The sequence below is a fragment of the Oreochromis niloticus genome, unplaced genomic scaffold, assembly GCF_001858045.2.
Source record: "Oreochromis niloticus isolate F11D_XX unplaced genomic scaffold, O_niloticus_UMD_NMBU tig00000361_pilon, whole genome shotgun sequence".
Lineage (NCBI taxonomy): Eukaryota > Metazoa > Chordata > Actinopteri > Cichliformes > Cichlidae > Oreochromis > Oreochromis niloticus.
In genome coordinates, this window is record NW_020327137.1 from 24,444 (window position 1) to 45,019 (window position 20,576).

At 38.0% G+C, this 20,576-nt stretch overlaps 2 long non-coding RNA genes across 2 annotated transcripts; both read right to left on the bottom strand.

Moving 5' to 3' along the window:
- Positions 1–1,143: 1,143 nt before the first annotated feature.
- Positions 1,144–1,561, bottom strand: LOC112844587 (uncharacterized). Its single transcript, XR_003217319.1, has 2 exons — positions 1,509–1,561; positions 1,144–1,431 (listed from the first exon to the last, which is right to left on the bottom strand). It is a non-coding gene; the product is annotated as an uncharacterized LOC112844587 (long non-coding RNA).
- A 10,080-nt stretch (positions 1,562–11,641) lies between these two features.
- Positions 11,642–14,785, bottom strand: LOC112844586 (uncharacterized). Its single transcript, XR_003217318.1, has 3 exons — positions 14,753–14,785; positions 13,506–13,532; positions 11,642–11,982 (listed from the first exon to the last, which is right to left on the bottom strand). It is a non-coding gene; the product is annotated as an uncharacterized LOC112844586 (long non-coding RNA).
- Positions 14,786–20,576: the final 5,791 nt, after the last annotated feature.

Genomic DNA, 20,576 nt, shown 5'->3' on the forward strand with positions numbered 1-20,576 from the left:
AGTCACACAGCTGAACAATCGATGTGCATATTTAAAGAAACAGGGATCAAATAAAGAACATTGTTGTGGAATAAATTACATTGAAAAATAATCACTGCTTTGCGTTAAAGAGTGACTTATGATGAGGTATTAATTGGGTTAACTTAACCTCTAACAGCTTTTCACATAGTGCTGTGACCAGGATGAAATCCATCATAAAGTAACTGTAAACAGTAGAACCATTAGCATGAATGTTATGGTTCTACTCTGATCAAAACTCAAGTCAGCTGTGTGACCTGATATAAAATGATAAAGAGGAACACATATGAATGGATGTGACCTTTATGAACTTTTCAAAATGACTTTATATGTCTGACCCATTATCTATATATATTAAAGCAGATGTGGAAAACCACTGTTAGACCTACTCTATACTAATGTAGTTACTGACACCCCATACTAAGGCAGGATTCATACAAACACACATTATTTTTTCACTTAAACACTTTCTTTTTTCACATTTTGAGATTGTGTAATTTCTATAAAGAATATGTGTAATGGTTCAATAGATATAGTTATTTAAATGTCCATAATAATCACATGATCATTTTTGTACATCCTACAATTCAAGATTTAGAGCTGTGTGTTTGTATGAATTCAGCTTGCTATACTTATACACTTAGATATATTAATCCACTATTTACCCAAACAAGTTACATTGTTTGGGTAAATAGATTGGGTTTGTCCTACAAAATAATTATTCAACAATTAAAAAAAAACACAAAAAACATCTGCACATTAATCCAGAGTTCAGTTTCATATGTCTGATATTGTTTGTTAAATCTGGTGACACAAACACAGTCAAAAATTCATTGCTAGCGTGACATGTGGTCCTTTTTGCCTTTGACCAATGATATGCTGGTTACTTGGACCAGTTTAGTATTTGCTGTCACAGAGGAATGTTAACCATAAATCCAAAAGACAAAACTGAAAAAAATATGTTAATTGCAAACATGTTTTTGCTTAGTAAAAGGATTGAAATTACATGGAAACTGTCACCTTAAAGCCTCATTGTAAATATCATCACAAACAGATGTTTTCCACACAGTTAACAAAGCTCCACCACATCCGATCACTGCATATAAATGTAAAATAAAAAATAAAAAAATAAAAAAATTAACACAAGGGAAGACTTTTGATTTAATAACTAAGCTTAAAATAAGTGTTACCTTTGAATATTTGTGGGAAAAATCTGATACTACCCCAAGAATACAAAGCCACACTGGAAACGATGACAGGCTTGCAGCCCTCTGTCTTCCTGGAGTGAGGTGCCTGATCAGTAGAAGTGAGTTGACAGAAGTCGGTGTCTGTAAGAGTGGCCAAACACTGATACTCTGTCCACTTGCGTAGAGTCTAAGAAGCTGGAATGCAGGCACACTGTACGAGCTTGTTCTAAAAAAATACAGAAAAAGGAACATTTTATTTGTGTTAACTAGAAATAAGTTATAAAATGAACAATGTTGAAATACCTTATAGGTGCTGCAGGCCACATAACCAGAATCCAGAGTAATCTCACACTCACATGATGGTGAGGAAAGACATGAGCTCTGCAATGAGGTTTGAATGTCTCAGTTGGGACACTGAAGAACTCAGAAGACAGCAATACCTGCACAGAGAGACAGAGTAGAAAAAGCATAGATTTGTAATCCATAATGTGAATTAAAACTCAAAAAGTGTCAACAAGTATAATCATTTGAGTGTGTAATTCTTTATGCAATAATCAGGATTTAAATTAATTAAATGAATTAAAAGCACTGACATTTTTTTTTAATCAAAGATAAAGAATCATACCTCTCTCTGCTCTGAGGATCACTGAGCATCTCTGACAGGAAATACAGTTTCCTCAGTATGAGTCATCATTGATGGTCTCAGAGGTGTGTAGTGTGGCAGCATGATGATGGTCTCCAGATCAGGCAGGAGGTCAGGTGATGGGTGTGTCATCTTCTCCATTGAAGACACACTGGTATGGCAGTTCATAACACAGCAGTCTCCTTGTGGCATGTAGTTATCTGTGCAGTCCAGCACTGATGGATCAGGTTTGGCTCAGCAGTTCATGAAGATGGTGTTAAGATGTTGTTGTTTCAGCTGAGGATGGTGAAGTTCGAAGGTTTTCCCACAAAGGAAACAGAACTGTGTGTGCCCTGTCTGAAAAAATACATCTACAAAACATAAAGTGCTTTTAACAACACCCACCCTCCCCACCCACCCATCTCAGCCCCCAAGTGTCTATGTAATGCTGGTATGGGGTGTCAGTTACTAAATCTAATTAGTGCGCCAGAAAGCGGGGGCTACACCTAAAGCCCCCGCTTTCTGATGTCTTTGTTTATTAGCAGCTTTTTCCAGCTGCTCAGAGAATTCTGACTTGGCCTTTATCCACCCAAACCCAAACCCACCCGGATAAAGGCCAAGTCAGAAAATGGATGCAGAAACTTTCCATGTACTTCTAAATCAGATTTAATATATATTCTGTAAGCTGTAAAAATGTTTTTCTCTACATAATGTATCATTATAAACATCTCTGGTAGCCTAAAGATAGTTTAAAACTTTTAACATTTTTTACCTGTAAAACATGATAAGCAAAACCTCATTCATCCCAAAAACATTTGATTCTACAAAATTTACTATAATCAAGAAAATATAATTGTCTGTATTTATTCATGTGACCCATAATAAATACCTGCATTTATCTGGGATTTATTTATTTACTATTTCATATTTGAAAGCCCTTTGAGGGGAAGCTCTCGTTTGTTGAGATACATACGTCAGAGTAAAAAAAGTATCAAAAAAGGAGATGACAATTAACATCCATGAAAAAATGCATTAGTAGATTTAGTCATTTAAAACATGAGAATAAAAAATAAATTATGTCCGTTTAATACTTTTTGCAGCATATTTCAGATCTGAGGTGCATGATAACATAAAGCAGATCTCCCGGCTCTGCATGAAGTACAGCCATGATTTGGTGAAATGATTAATAACATTGCAATAAGAAAGGGTCTTCTTACAGACAGAGTAAGGAAGACAATATGAAGAAATATGATTTTTCAATGAAAAATCTTTTTCATGCTCTACAAACAATAAACAAACTGTAACAAACATGATCTGTAATTGTTTCAAAACTCACCAGACAACTTCATGATTGGCTGGAGGACAGGACACAAAACACAGGGTTGTGGTAACTGTAATACGTTCTCAGGACACCTGAATGGAGACTTTGCTGTGGCTGAGAAACAAAAATGAGGTCAAGCAGGGTGTTCTTGTCTGTAGTGGCAGAAGTGATCAGCTGTGAATACCCTCTCGACTGAAACTGCTCCAGAATCTGTTTTCTTCCACTCTGTAACTGGTTCTCATTAAAATCACCACACACAATTATTGGGTGACAGTCCATTATTTCAAGTGAATCTAAAAGACTTACCAGGTTTTGCATGAATGGTGTCAAACTGTAGTCAGGAGGTCTGTACACAACCGCAATGAGCGCAGGGAATGGAGCCAGAACCTTTAACACTAAAAACTCAAGATCAGTGACATTATGCAGATACTGTTTTACCTGAACCTGAAAATGATTCCTCAAATACACAACAACTCCACCACCACTTCTGCTGGCCATGTGAGGAAAGTTTGTGTAGGACACATGTCTGTTGCGTTTGAACATGGTGTAGCCGTCCAAATGAAGACTGTCTGCAACAAAGGAGCCTTGGAGGTGAGACTCTGTGAGACACAAAACATCTGCTAAGCACATTTCATGATGACTCTTGATGTCACTGATGTGAGATGGTAAACCCTCCGTATTGTGATGGATCAGTGTAAGAGTGTCAGGTCTGCTGGCTGTTTCTCTGACCTGAAGAAGAGGCATCATTTCCTCAACACTGGCTTGTCTCATGGTTTGGAGCGCTGCAGTTACCTCAGGATTGGCATAAATCTTGTTCTCATCCAAGTCCTGTAAATACAGTCCACTGAGAGACGTCACCCTGCTGAGAGCAACATAAGCCATACCTGGTTCAAAAATGTTCTTCATTGAAACTACAGCTGTCTGTGTTGTAAGACCCTGGGTTTTGTGGATTGTGCAGGCAAATGCTAGCTTTACAGGAAACTGTCTGCGTACCGCTCCTTTAAACTTCAGACTCTCCTCTGCTCTCTCAATGTAAACCAGATCATCAGATGCTGCATTAGCACTGCGGTTGTGTCTCATAGGCTGCCGGTTGTCCATTCTGAGCCCCAGTTTAATTATTTGTCCATCATTTTCAGATCTCACCACCTTTATCAGTATACCAAAAGCACCATTGACCAAACCATTTAGTGTGTCCAAGTTTCTGGTCAGCATCACTCGGGCTCCTTCAGCGACATTCAGGGTGTCGGGTAAATCATTTCGCCCACCTGTAAATGGTCTGTCTCTTCGTGCCATTCTGCCTGTACATTTATCCTTCTGGAAATCGTCTGCATTGATGATTATAATGTTTGAATGAAGCTTCTTGAGCGTATCTGTGTTGTGGGATTCCACATTCTTGTTGGTGGCATAAATGTGTAAGACCTCAATTGGACATTCTTCTGGTGCAGTCACAGCCTGTGACAACAAATCTCTGTCACACTGAGAAAGCTCATCTGTCTTTTCTTTGACTCTAATCCTGTTCAACATCTCTGCAAAGGCCACATCATCTTTCTGACGCATGATCTCGGTTAGAGTGATCATCTGAAAATGTTCCTGCCATAGGTCAATCTGTTCTGGATCATAAACACACAGAGGTTTAGACTGTCGCACTGGTGGCAGCTGGTAAAAATCTCCAACAGCTAAAACTGACATTCCACCAAAAGGTCTTTGAGTGCCTTTGATTTGTTTCAGTCTTGCATCCACATAAGCAAAAAGGGGTTTTGAAACCATCGAAATCTCATCAATAACAATAATTTCAGCATTCATAAGCTCAGATCTGACTTCATCCAGTTGGTTACCAAGTCCTTGAATGGGTGGTTTCAGACTCCTGGGTAGTTTCAGTAGGGAATGTAACGTAGAGCCATTGATAGAAAAAGCTGCTGTCCCAGTAAATGAAGTCAGTAAAACAGTTGGATTTGATATGTCAGCTTCTTCTGCATTAGCAGGCAGTCTGCTCAGGATCTTTGATGCTTCAGAGTGAATGCATTTAATCAGATGTGACTTTCCAGTTCCTGCACCACCGTTGATATAGAAGAAAAATGGATCTGGGTTCAAACCACAAACTCGCTGAATACACCAGTCTCTTATGGCATAGAACACACAGGCCTGCTTCTGGTTCAGATTCTGATACATTACACGTACCACAGCTGGATCGACTGCAGGTTGTTCTCTGACGGCTCTGATCTCTGTTACAGCATCAGACTGACGACTGTAGTCGGGGACATTCTCCTGTTCGTTCTCATCATCAGAATGTCTCTCAGGAAGATTCTCATCACATTGCAACCTCACAACTTCAGATTCAGGAGCAAGATTACACCATTCATCAATAACAACATCCCTATTTTGTTCAAACTCTTCCAGTGCACTCTCAATATCCTCAGAGTTCTTCTCATACTTGTCTTTATTTCTCTTCACAACCCTTTTCACAGACTCACTGTGGTCTGAACATGGAAGTCGTACAAAACCTGAGTTGTAGAAGGACTGATAGGTTTGGAACCCTTGTGGTTTCAGTTCCTGCTCTGATCTGTGTGGAAGGTAAAGTCTCAACAGTCGTCCATAATATTGCTCAGGATCTTTTTCTTGTGAACAGTGGTAATATCTGATTATAGCTGGTTTATCATTCTTTCGCCTTTGTACAAATCCAAGCTGGTTTAGAAGAGGAAGCACATCTTTTCCTTCATTTGGACCACTCACCAACCGGCACAAGGCAGCAAAATCAGCTAGTGACATTTCCTCATATTCTGGTGTCTCAGGTCTGCATTTGTATTTATCACTCAAACTTGTCATCCAAATATTACAACTGTCATGTGTTGTGGTTTCCAGATAGCTCATCGGGCGACTCATTTTTACTGGGTTATCATCTGTTGGTACAAATACAACACTGCGGGATCATTTTTTCATTTTTAGGCCACAGACTCGAGTCACACACTCCTGTGCGCTGATTTCTCTCTTTTTTGAGTAAGCCTGCATCACAGCTCTCATTTCATCACATTCATTGACCGTGTTCTTATCAGAGTTGTCAATAACTGTCTTTAGGTATTCAGAGAGGCCAGATTCTTTCTTCGTTATATATTTACAGAGGTATTCTATACATGAATAGGCATTCAATATTAACGAGACATCTAAATTAGAGTTCCAGGCTTCAAGCAGGTCTGGGTTGTAATTGTTGATCCAACAGTCCTTTGGGTCACGTTTCAGAATCAGCGCCGTTTTCTTGTTTATGTCTTGGAGGCATTGCTCATACTCATTCATTGTCAAGTTGCATCGTGACAGAATCTGCTCTATGGTGAGCGAAGCAGCTTCAGGTTCTTTCAGCAGGTTCATCAAAGGTCTGAGTTTGGCTTTTGCAGCTTCAGTGTCTGAATCCTCATCCTGTCTCACAATCATTGTTCTTGTGGATGGCGGTTTTGGAAACCCAAATCTACAACCAGAGTTCACACTCTTAAAGCATGTTTTTGTGTGGTTTTTGCTGTGCTTTTGTAGTTCAGTGACTTTTTTGTGCAGTTCAGGCTGTTTTTCTGGATCAGGGAGTTGAGCTGAGATGTATCTGTCCACAAAGTCACAGACAGTTTGGTCATCATCCACATCTACTTCTACCTTTTCTCGAATCCACAGCAACATGTGTATATGCGGACTACCTCTGTGCTGGAACTCAACTCTGTAAAAGTAATCAATGATTTCACCAAGGGGCTGTGCAGGAGAATAAAGCAAATCTCTGAACAAAGCCTCAACACGCTTATCAAACATTCGCATGGTAGTTACTGGATTTGATCTTAGAATTTCACACTTTTCTGACCAGTCCAGGGCTTCAAAATCAACCTCTTCACCTTGCTGTCTCTTTATTGCTTGAATCACTTCAGGCCATCTCATCTCAGCAGCAGAGAAAGTGACAAAGAACTGAGGCGTTCCTATTTGACGAACCATACTGAATAAATCTCTGGTAGTTTTCTGCCAGTAAGCTGGAGTTCCTCTGAGTGGCTGCATAAATCTGATTGCATCTTTATTTCTTACCAGCTTCTCTACTTCTGTCTTACTTTGTAACATTCCTGATGTGATTTTGCGTCCATCTTTGGTCATAGTTTTACCTTTCCTTAGCTGTATTGTCATGCTGGAATTAGCCAGGTGTATTTCAGTGACAAACTGTGAGAAAAACAGGTAATTTGTATCTTTAGCAAATCTTGCATCAATGTTGAAAAGCCTTGACTTGAAGTAAGCACTTGGTGTGAGTTTAAGACGTCTCTTTTCATCCAGTGTATTCTGACCAGTAGGAACCTGCACAGGAAATGCCATGGCTTCCAAATGAGGATTTCTGAAGAAGCTAACAGGATTGTTTCTTTCTGCAGGAGCCACACAATATGTGTTATCAGTGAAAGAGAGAATCTCTTCTGAAATGTCTACAGGCTGCAGACAACTTTCTAGAGCAAAACCTCCATTGTTCAAATCACTTTCTGGTTCCTCTGGATTTTGTTCCTCTGGTTGTTCATCACAGGATTGCATATTAATATCTTGTTCACTTTCAGACTCACTTTCGCACAAAAGGGCATCTTTTTCATAGTTGTCAATTTCCATCAAATCTGCTTCATCATAATCATCACTTCCCATGCTGGCTTCATCACTGCTGTCATCATCAGGTAGCGTTGGATCACAAAGCAATGCATCATCTCTGATAACAATATCTGTGTACTGTGGATGAATCTGTTTGAGTTTACGCAGGGCTTGGATCAGTTTAGACCAGGTGACAGTCTGGAACAGCTGATGGCCTTTGTAGCACAGTCGTCTTTTCAGCTTGATCCTCATTATCTGCGATTGGTTTCTTAGCCGAGGTAAACAGTCAACTGTTTGTTGGACTTCAGATGGGACACACACCACATTACCACGTATGAGTCTTTGTCTGCCCTTTGGAAGTGGAATAATCTTAGCAAATGGTATGCATTTGGCAATCAGATGTCTCTCCAGAATGTTGAGATCACACAGTTCAGCTGGAATATCCTGCAGTTCTAAACCATTGACAGCAGCAAGCCTTGGCATGCGTCCACTTTTGAGGGAACTGTGACACGTGTGACAGATATACTCCTTTTTTCTCTCAACAGGAAAGCTGCAGTGATCATTACATGCTTCATCACACATATGAACAAATTTACCAGTTAGACACTGCTGAGCTACAGTTTGGTGTTTTGAGTAATTATTTCTTTTGCAGATTTTCACCTGATTAGGAAAAGAAGCTTTTAGACAAACAGTACAAACATAAGATGGTGCTGATTTAATGTTTGATCTGAAACAAGATATGGCCTCATTCATTAAAGTGTTATCTGGATGACACTGTAAACTTTCAGCTGGTCGATGCATCTGACGATATTTTCTTTTTATTTTCATTGCACATCTGATATTATGCATCTGTCTAAAAGAAAAACCGTTCCAATATTTTACTCTCATTCGTTCTCTCATATTGTCCTTGTGTTGCTGCTGAAATTGTCTCTCTTCTCCATAACGTTTAGTGATGTAACACTGTTTTTTCTGTCTAAATTCTTCACTTTCTTTATATAGGTTAGAAACATATGACCTCATGTAAGCTTTATGTTTCTCTCTGAATTCAGCACAAGTTCTGTATGTTCTTCTAATACGTTCCTTCTGCTTTTCTCGGAACACGGGAGATTCTCTGTATGTTCTTGTTATTCGTTCCTTCTGCTTTTCTCGGAACACGGGAGATTCTCTGTATGCTCTTGTTATTCGTTCCTTCTGCTTTTCTCGGAACACAGGAGATTCTCTGTATGCTCTTGTTATTCGTTCCTTCTGCTTTTCTCGGAACACAGGAGATTCTCTATATGTTCTTGTTATTCGTTCCTTCTGCTTTTCTTTGAATATAGGATTGTCTTTATACATCCTTATGACACGTTCTCTTTTTTTCTCTCTAATTTTAGCACTTTCTCTATAGATCCTTCTCATTTGCTCCTTCTGTTTTTCCTTAAAATCATCTCTTTCCTTATAGATCTTTCTCAAATGTTCCCTCTGTTTCTCTCTATATGTAGGATTTAGCTTATATAGATTACTTTTGTAGACACTCTTCTTTTGTCTGTGATCAGGATCATTAGACTTTCCACTGGAATTTTTTTTCTTTGCCTTAAAGCTTTCATTGGAAGTGTACATCTGCCTTTCTTTCTTTTTCTGATTTTCCTTTCTTTTTGGTAGTTTTTGTTGGGCCAGTGATCTTCTCCTCATTTTTTTCCTTTCCTGTTTACTATATTTCAGCAGTTTATGTGAAAGTTCCTGTGTTGTCTTGGTTGAACAGGAGGCAGCAGTTGGATCCTTCTGAGGAACAGAATCTGATGTTACCTGAGTTTCTCTCACAGAAGATGCAGATGTTTCTTTTTGTAAAAAATCAGAAGGACGATGGTTGCTTTCAGGAGCAGCTGTCTCATTTGAATAATCCACTCTGGATGATGTCACTTCTGCGGTTAAAGTGTCAGTCACAGTTTTCTGTGTCTGCTCAGTGGATGTCTGGGAGTTTAATTCAGGAACAGGTTCATTTAAATCTGGTGCTGGAGCACTTGTAGTGCATTGTCTGTAGTCGGTGTTTTGATTAGGATCTCTTTGATAAGCAGCATTTTCACTGTGGAACTCAACAGGCTGTAGCTCATAAGTGCAGGATGGGGTGATGCTAAATATTCGGTACAAGCATTTGATCCTGTCAATCATGTCGTTAAGACGTGTGAATTTTAACATAACTGCTGTGCCACCACTTACAGCTAGCGACAATGGCATTCCTGTAGACTTACGTGGGTGAGGGTCAAAATATGCGTATTCACCTGAAGTCAGCCTGCAAACTGCAATGACGGTTCCTCCCATGACTAGCAAAGCATAGCGAACCTGTGAAGCCAAACACTGTAGTCCCTGTTCAAGGCTCGGAAAATGATCTGTACCATCAAATGTGCCGTAACGAGCAAACTGAGACATGTCCACTTGATACTCGTGTCTGCGGCTGGTGACCACTGTGGGAAGCTCATCGCAGGCTAGGAACACGCTGTTCACAAACCTCTTTCTGGCATCTGAATACATGGCATGGCCTTTATCCAACACACGGTTAAGATCTGCTCTGGTAATGAATTCATCCTCATGTAAGAATGACAGGAAAACCAAACTGTTCGCCATGCATTGCTGATTCCTGTACTCTCCATACTTAGCAGAGGCCTGGCTTCGGGACGCACAGATGCTACTCACTCGTGGACGAGTTTCACTGTTTGTAACCTGTACATGAGACGGTCCTGGAGCTTCTCCATCATGCTGCGTTTGCACAGTTACCTGGGGTTCAGTCTGGATTACCTGCTGTACTTTAGCATTTGGCACAGATGATGAGCAAACACCTCTCTTTACCACATCTGCATAAGACACTGCGGCTGTCTGAACGCTGAGCTGCACTTCTGGACTGGGAATACTTGTAACAGACACCTTTACCTGCTCACCGGTCTGAGAAACATTTACCTGTTCCTTCTCCTTTTGCCATCTAAGCTTCAGGGACTGCGACCTTTGACCTTTCCTTGGCATTTTGTGCAAGTACAAACTGGACCTTATATGTATTTATACACAAATGTAAACAAAATTCAACCTGTAAACACTGAAAAACTGACTCCTCAAGTTTCTATTAAATGCAGAAATGTAAAACTATACAAATGGTAAAGTGTTCTTATAACTATGTAATTGATGTAAAAGGCTGACTTAAATATACACTCAATATAAAAGTTATTGAAAGTTCTTTAAAAACAGTTTTATTGTAGCTTTTTCAGAAACTGTATATTATTACTTCTATTTTTTTAACCAGACTGGTTAATGAATAGGTCTATACTTCTGTAAAGTAATATGCAGAATAAATCTCAACAATCAACAGGCTATAATAAAACTCTTAGCTTTAAGTAGACTTTGTGTAAATCTTTCAGATATCTAAAATTTTAAGCAAATATAAGGAGCTGTGATGGTGTGGTGATCAGATGACAGGCGATGAGGTTTCTTCAGCTGGATGTTCTGCAGCAGTCAGGAAACAGGAAGTCTGGGTTCTCAGGGCAGCCTCTAGATGACAATTGTAACTGAATACTTACACTGAGTGACAAAAAGGGTTTGTCCTTAAATAATATAGTATAAACTTGTAGTCAAATGTTATAGTCAATGAAACAGACTTGAAAAATGTATTTGAATCTAATATTTATGTAAATACAGCAGTCTGAATGTATATATTACAAAATAACCAGATTATCTTATTACAAATAAACCTTTAAGAGTGTATATTTTATATAATTTATCAAAGTAATTGCCCTGTAAGCAAACAGCCATCATGTTATTCCAAGTGTAATGCAAATTAAATGACAAATGTAGGGCTGTGTAAGTAGTTTCTACTGGAGTTCTACTTACTGTAATTCTACTACTGTATATTCAACTTCCACTTGTAATTTCCAGTAAAATGAGTGGATATGAGAGAGTTTAATGACAGGAAAGAAGGAGCAGTGAGAGCGGAGATCTCTCAGATTCTGAAAACAGATCGACGAAGTTCTGGTAACTTCAATTCCAAAAACTTGGTTTCTTGACAACCTTGGTTTCTTGTCAAACTTGGTTTCTTGTCAAACTTAGATTTCTTGTCAACACAGGTTCAAGCTTGTCAAAATTAGATAGAGCTCATGGCGGAGAAATGATAGAAGATAGAATGGCTTGTCAAAAAAGATGGAGCAGGGAGAGGGAGAGTGATAGGACAGACTGAAATTGCTTGTTAATGGCTTGTCAACGATAGAGGGAGAGGGTTTTCTGCAGCAGGTCACCTGTAAGACAAAAAGGGACTGGAATTAGGCATATTTCCAATAAACATGGCTTTCCAGTATTTTTCGGACTATAAGTCACACTTAAAATCTTTAGTTTTCTCAAAAATCAACAGTTTACCTTATGTATTAATTCTGGCTGTGCTTACTGACCTCAACCCAATTTTATGTGCTACACGGCATCAAACATCTGTCAAATGTTTTAGTATGATTTGGAAAGCTACAAAGCTGCAGCTTTGATGATTGTTGGAGCATTACAGCTACAGTAGTCAGGTGCCTTGCGGAGTAATTCGTATTGTGCTTAAACATAATATTATGGTGTGTGTATGAGGACCTGGCATCTGTTTAGAGACATGCGAACGAAGCAGATTTCAAACCGATCAATCCATGAAGAATTGATAGATTTGTGGAAGAGACTGAACAGAAAATGAGTGTATGTTATGTGTTACCACTGAAAAATGTTGAGAGTTATTGGAATGAGTTGAATAGTTGAGTTATCGAATATTTGGTTACTGCATACGCCTTATAATCCGAAAAATACAGTACATACAGGGCTTTACATATTGAAGAGTTCCACAGTACATTATTGGACTGAACTTATTGAAAATGCTCAAAAATGGTGGTGGAACTATTCTAAAGAAACTTTTAGATTCTATTAACACAATAAAAACAAACAGTGTCTATAAACTTAAACCAAGATGTGCTGCTACAATAACCTACTGTAAATATCATATGGTCCAACAAAACCCACTGTTAGAGCAGACAGTTTCAGGCCACCTGCTTAAAATTTGTGCAACATCACATGTTCCTTAATCCCCAAAGTTCTCAAATCCCTGTTTCTGTGTGTACTTACCTGGGACAACAGTACATCATAATATCTGGGCACACAGAAACAGGGATTTGAGATCCGTTAACATAAAAGTAAACAATACTTTACTCAGTATGACTTTTGGCAAAATGAGAAATTTGGAGATGGATGGTTCCTACAAAGCAGTTTCTACATATTTCAGTCACATGTGGGGCATGTTTAATACACAGCCATAAGCACTCCACTAAATCTAGGACATACTTATAAGGCGATTTAAAGACCTAATTAAAAATGTAGTATGATGATAATTTCTTTGTAGATCATTTAATCATAAAATACAGAAATGAGTGCTGTATCTGTGCTATAGAGTTTTTCCACTCATCAACAAAATCTTTAATTAAAAGACTAATTCAAAGAGCAGTTTTCAGACAGTGAATTAATTTAATGAAGGGAAAGAAGCTTTTGAAATCCACAAGGCTCTATTTCAAGACTTAATTGTACCTAAACTGCTGTTCATGAGCTGCTGTAATGTGAAAAAATATGTGCTGCTACAATAACCTACTGACCTCTGTTGGTCTGGAAATGTTTACACAGACTTTTCTAGGATTTGATGACTTTTGATGATCACCAATAGCTGTGCTGACTCACAGCACTAAACTGAATCTCCTATAATGAGAAACATTTCCCAGCACTGCACCTCAGACAAACCTTTACTTACCAGACTTGAGACGATCAGATCAGCAGTCTAGAGAAAGGAAACAATTCATCAGATCACTGTTTGATGATTCAGACTGTAGAGCCTCTTCACACACAATCCAATTTACTGTGACACAATTTAACTAGTAAAATCCTCAATTACTTTAAGCTTTTTTAATTTACTGTAGTCTAAGGAGGAGATAATTGAACTGCAGGGTCTCACATGGCTATAGCATGTGTAATACAAGCATTATTACTACAGAAATGCAAAGAATAGGCACCAATATTTGTTGGCACAAGTGCAGGATACACCAAATATTTCCTACACAGAAGCCTTGTGGCTCCAACATTTTCTACAACAGGTCAGTGCTAATAAAGTGTGAAAAACCAAAACTTTTAATGTCCTTTCAGGTTAAAAACATTAAATACAAAGTAATTCTTGAAATCAGAAGCAACAGAAAACCTCATCATGTTTTGGTTAGTCTGATATGAATATGCAAATCCTAAAATACATGTAAATATTGACATGTTACAATAACAGACGTGCACCATGTTTTGTGATTAAAATGAAATTTCTTAAAATATTACACTACAAAGTCCTTTCACTGTACCCGTTGCTAGGAATATTTATGTATTTTGCAATGTCCCTTTTTGGCAACATTTCTATTTAATTTTAAAACATATTATATTCACTAAATAAGTAATAAACTAATTAGACACACTGGCTTTAATGTACCTAACAATGTCCACTCACACCTCTGGTTCTCTTCGTTTTTATTATTGTTAAAGCTATTACTTATACCGAGTCAGGCAAAATACTTCTACAGTGTTCTGACTTTAATGTAATACATCAGCAGAATTTGAGAGACAATATAAATCAATACCTGTGCAGCTCTTAAGTGTTTGAGCAACCACTTATACTGACTCCCCTAAAACACTTTATTTGTTTTGTCTGCTACTTAAATCCACAAACATAAGGAGAAAATGAACAACTGTATAAAGACATCTGACATTTAACTATGTTTGGATTCAATAAGCCATAAAAAATTTAAATCATACATAAATGGGCTACTAAACTTCAGGGACATTTTCAGGGACAGTCAGAGGCCCTGTGTGGGGGCTTTGCTGCTACAGGTCACAAATCCTGTGTTTTTGCCAATCAGTAAATGGAAACATATCACAAAAAGTCAAACTACTGTATGCAAGTCGTCAAACGTGCTACACAATGCCAGGTTCATACTGCTTCAGTTACAATCACTGTTTACTTACCAGCAAAGGCAAAACCAAAGATCTCTTTCATTCTGTGTAACAAAAGACAAAGCACAAAAATACAGAATGAGACAACTCAAATCAGCATCACAGTCAATACTGCATCACTCTGTGTAGTCCAAAAGATTCAGTACACTTCTTTGTTTACCACAGCAACAAACAACTCACTTCTTTTTTCTACACCTTATTAAAGATTACTGTCTTCATTAAGGTAAAATGTGGTTTCATGCATTTGTAATAAGCCACACAAGTTTCTCAGTTATGTGATAGCTCTATTAGTTTGGTGCTATTAGATAACACAGTAGATTTAATAAGCAATGATTTGCTACACCTAGCACTGCACACTTTATCAAATTCTGACATCACAATTTCAAAGCATGAACAATCATAAATGAAAGCTTGGATGATATATTTGTAGGCTTCAACATTTGAGTTGGTCTGCATTCAAATTCTGCTTCCTAAAAATATTATCACCTGCACACAGTATCATTTAGTATCATTTAATATGCTGTTGTTTTAAATATCTACATATCATATTTATAATATTAATGGTGCACTGCTGCATTTTATTTATTTGAAAGTGGCCTTTTTTATATTTCATTAATTTTTCACAAAGTGAGAAGTTAAACAGAGCTGCAGGTGTAGGATACAGTTAAAAAACAACCTGCACAAACAAGTGTTTGTTAAACAGTTCTTAAAATTTAACTAAAAAACTAAAATTAATTAATTTAAAAACACTTCTTCTTGTTAAGAGATGTTATTCTTCTTATATTATGTGTTTTATCCTCACTCTCTCTCTCCCTTCTGTTAATTAACCCACAACACAAACACACACCCGCACAGGCACGTGACTCTTTTTCTCCCGGCTTTCAGTCAGAGGCGGTAAAATGGCTCCTCTGAAGTTGCCGACCCTGCTGCTTCAGCAGCTAATCAGTGGTTCTAAGATGGCGGCTCATTACCTTACAACCAAGACTGAGGCCGTTTTAACTGACTGATTTGTGAAGAGGAGAACTAACTTCAGCTTCCCTAACAGACTCAGAAACACTGACAAACCGAATGAACCAAATACAACACAATAACTGTATTAAACAATCAAATGAACCATATTAATTTCACACTGGGCCTATAGGAGCTAGGCTAGGCGTTAGCACTTGGGTTGTTAGGGCTAGCATACCAAACACTCCTTTTAAATACTAAAATTACAACGTTTCACTAAAAAAGCAGCCATTGTATTACTTTAACATGACTTATACTTCGACTGGCTTTATAAGTCACTAACAACAACTGGGTAAATCACTCAAACAGCTTATAGACATTTCATTTCAGAGAAGAGAGACAGAGAAGCAGGCTTACCAGCAGGGATCGAGCAGAGAGTGGGCGGAGATTCAGGAGTCAGCCACAGACGTAAAAAAAGAGGCATTCACGGGTAGTGGGAAACTTTGCCATTACACAAAATTGGCATTGAAAACGTGAAAAATATATGTAAATTTAAATATTATTATACTAGATTTTTTTGCAACAAAAAACAACTAGCAGAAATTTAATTCTATAAGTTTAATAAATGTTTCAAACAGGATTCTTTGAATTTGAAATAATGGTTAAAAGACATAAATAAACATAAGGTCATTATGTTAAAATGTACTGTATTATGATAGATTTATTTAACTGACTGCAGTAATAAGAACAGTCTTCTTCTGAACACCAACACCAAGGAGCTGGTGTTGGTGATCGCCTAATCATCCTCACAGGACAGTAGGAGCTGCAGAGGCTCACCTCACTGCTCTGCAGGACTCAAGAGGTCCAGGAGGTCCTTTAACCCCACTGCCATGAGACTTTTTAACAGTGACTCCTGACATGTTTATTGCACATTTATTTCTTTTATTCTAATACGTATTTGTTGTAATCATATGAATTCTGACCTAAATGGACTTGCACCCACTTCTTCACCCCTGCTGCAGTGAGGTAAAGCTGTGGCTGTCTCCAACAAGACTCTTCGGTGAAAGTTTTAAAGACAACCATCTAAACTATAGCCTTAACAGTTACACTTTCTGAAACCACATGTTAATGTAAAAATCATATTTGTAAGAAAAATCGGTTTCATAGAGTGGAAACCTGTTAATACACAAAGACTTGTTCTGAACTATCAGTAATTAGTGCAGGGGTGGCTTTTACACACACACACACACACAGTAACAGAGAGAGAGAGAGATACACGCTTTAGCCAGCACATAAGCAAACACAGCACAAAAATTAGGTAAAAGTGAAAATGACTGGAGTCATAGGAACACAACCTCTTGAACACAATGAGCTGATGATGGAGTTCACCAGACCTATAACATAGTGCTGGTCACTCTGCATAGATAATAATAGATTGAATTTATATAGCGCTCTTTAAAGCACCCAAAGCGCTTTACAATGCCACTATTCATTCACTCTCACATTCACACATTGGTGGAGGCAAGCTACAGTTGTAGCCACAGCTGCCCTGGGGATAAGATAACACAAATCCTATGATTTAGCAGAACAGGTGCACCCTTACACACATGGAGAAACAGAGAGAGCGACCATTTTTGGTGTCTATTTCTCATATTGAGAATTCCCCTCAAATAAATCGCCATAATTTCCTAACTGTGGAGGCTAGAGCGGTGATTCTTACACCGTTTTGTTCAGAAGAGATGGGGGAATCGTCAAGGGTTTTTATTTAAAATAAAAATATGAATTTCTAGAGATATGTGACATGGATGACTGGTTGGCTTAGAAGCCATGAAGGCCCCAATATGCAAATTTGAATGTCTCATCCCTAAGATATGATTGGCTGGCTGGGAAGCCGTGCAGACCCTGATATGTAAATTTGAATGTCTCAGTCCTTACAGAGGATTGGCTCCCTGGGGACCTGGCAGAAATATATAGAAATACAATGATTACCCAGAAATACTGCATTTAGTAGAAATACTATGTTTTAGCACAAATACTATAAAATGGCAGAAATACTATAATTAAGCAGAAATACTATATTAAGTACAAATCCTATAAAATAGCAGAAATACTATGATTTAGCACAAATGCTGTATTTAGCACAAATACTGAAAAGTAGCAGAAATGCTATGACTTAGCACAATAGTAATAACTTAAATAGAAAAATTGGAAAAGCAAAATGAACAGCTGAAAAATCCTGAACATGCTAAGGGTCCCTCAAATGTAATTGTTAAATGAAACAAAAATCAGCAAAAAAAAGTATAACAGTCACACAATCACAAATATTAACACATATGGAAACACACATGCACAGAGAGACACACAGGATCAAATTCAGTCAACCAGTCTAAATATATTGAATTTAAATGACAGACAGACAGACAGACAGACAGCAGCATCAGCAAGTGAACAGGGGCTATTAACAGCATGTTTCTGGGTCAGTCAAACAGCTGTGAGCTTCTCAATTTGAATCCACCAATCAGAGAGGCTGTGTGCTTTTTCCCGCCAAAACTGGTGCACTAAGTGCAGGCTTTTACACACGCAGCACAGAGAGAGACAGGATTTTTGCAGTCTATTTCTCATAGTGACAATTCCCCTCAAACAAACAGCCATAAATTTCTAACCGTAGGGGCTAAAACAGTCATTCTTAGACCATTTTATTCAGAAGACATAGGGGAATCTTGAAATGCTGACCATTTAAAATAAAAATATGAAATATTACAGATATATGACATAGATGATTGGTGGGCTTAGAAGCCACGAAGGTCCCAATATGCAAATTTAAATGTGCCAGGACTCAGATATGATTGGCTGGCTGGGAAGCCATGAAGGCAACAATATGCAAATTTGAATGTGCCAGGACTCAGATATGATTGGCTGGCTGGGAAGCCGTCCAGGTCCTGATATGTAAATTTGAATATTAGAGTCCTTACAGAGGACTGACTCCCTGGGGACCTGGCAGAAATATATAGAAATACAATGATTACCCAGAAATACTGCATTTAGTAGAAATACTATGTTTTAGCACAAATACTATAAAATGGCAGAAATACTATACTTAAGCAGAAATATTATATTAAGTACAAATCCTATAAAATAGCAGAAATAGTATGATTTAGCACAAATGCTGTATTTAGCACAAATCTTATAAAATAGCAGAAATAGTATGATTTAGCAGAAATGCTGTATTTAGCACAAATACTGAAAAGCAGCACAAATGCTATGACTTAGCACAATAGTAATAACTTAAATAGAAAAATTGGAAAAGCAAAATGGACAGCTGCAAAAAGTCCCACAAGCACAGAGAGACACACACAGGATCAAATTCAGTCAACCAGTCTAAATATATTGAATTTAAATCATACAATAAGATGCTCCCATAAAAACTCTCTCTCGCCCTCTCTCTCTCTCTCTCACTCTCTCTCTCTCTGTCTCTCACACACACACACACACACACACACAGGGAGAGAAAATCAAGTTTCTAGGTCAGTCAAGCAGCCTGGGAGCTGCTAAATTTGAATCCACCAATCAGAGAGGCTGTGTACTTTTTCCCGCCAAAACAGGTGCAGCCGTTTTTACACACACAGAGCACAGAGACAGGATTTCTGCAGTGAATTTCTCATAGTGAGGATTCCTCTCAAACAAATGGCCATAATTTCCTAACCGTAGGGGCTAGAACAGTCATTCTTACACCGTTTTGTTCAGAAGAGATGGGGGAATCTTAAAGTGTTGACAATTTATCATTAAAATATGAATTATTAAAGATATTTGACTTCTAATGCACCATAACTGAGTAGAGGCAAGCGAAATCTGCCTTGACTTGCCCTCAAACAACGCTTTCTAACTCTAAATCTATTTGGAGTACAGATATCATTCTTTCACTGTAAGAGACAGCAGGCTTTGGTGAACAGTCATGGAAATTTTCAGGTCTCTGTGGAAATCCAACAAAAAGTTATGACGAGAGAAAAAAGTGGTTCATTTCCAGAGTTTGAAATCTGAAGAAATCTGAGCGAAGGACGAATTTCCTACCCTCAGACAAGTCTAACTCATTTCAGAATGGTAATAGGTGAGAAACAAATTCTTGAATTGTGAGCGTCAGGAGTGTCTGAAGATATACGGGGACAAGCCTCATGTCGTAACTTTGCTTCGTTAAGGAGATATGACGATTCGAATATGCCTGTCATTACAGAAATCAAGCGGTGATTTTGAACAAACTCTCCATTGACTTTCTATGGAGAGTTTTCTGACTTTGTGTTGGTCTGAGGAGATTTGCGAAAATTCTATAAATCCCACAACAATGATAGTGACATTTTCAGAAAGCCAGCAAAAATACCTACGTTTTGATGTATAATTTGTGGGGGTTGAGTGAAAATTGATCAAGTAGCAAGAAGTTGTTCGGACATGAAGAGAAGACTGCGAAACCTTCAGTGGCACACTGAAAGCCAAGTGCATAGCAACCATAACAACGCATGTATTTTGTGAAAAATCACAAAAATGAAACTCAAAACTTAAAGAGGGATAAGACGAAAACTGTAACAGATATGAAAAAGCTGATTTATACCTGAATAGCCCAATAATTTCAAAACATTTTAAAGTTTGAATGGCTGTTCTAGGTGAAAGTATGAATAAGTAGATAAGTTTCAAAAATTAGCAAGATTTAGCAGAATTTTGGAAGTTTTCCATTCATTTCAATGGGACAAAAAATTGCATAAAAAGCTTAATATTTTAAAAAGTATAACAGCAAAAAATACCAAAAGATATAGCGCACATTAGCAGAAATAGCAGAATAGTTTAAAATTTGAACGGTGAAAATCGGCTGAAAATTGTGGAAGTAGTTCTACGGCGAAAA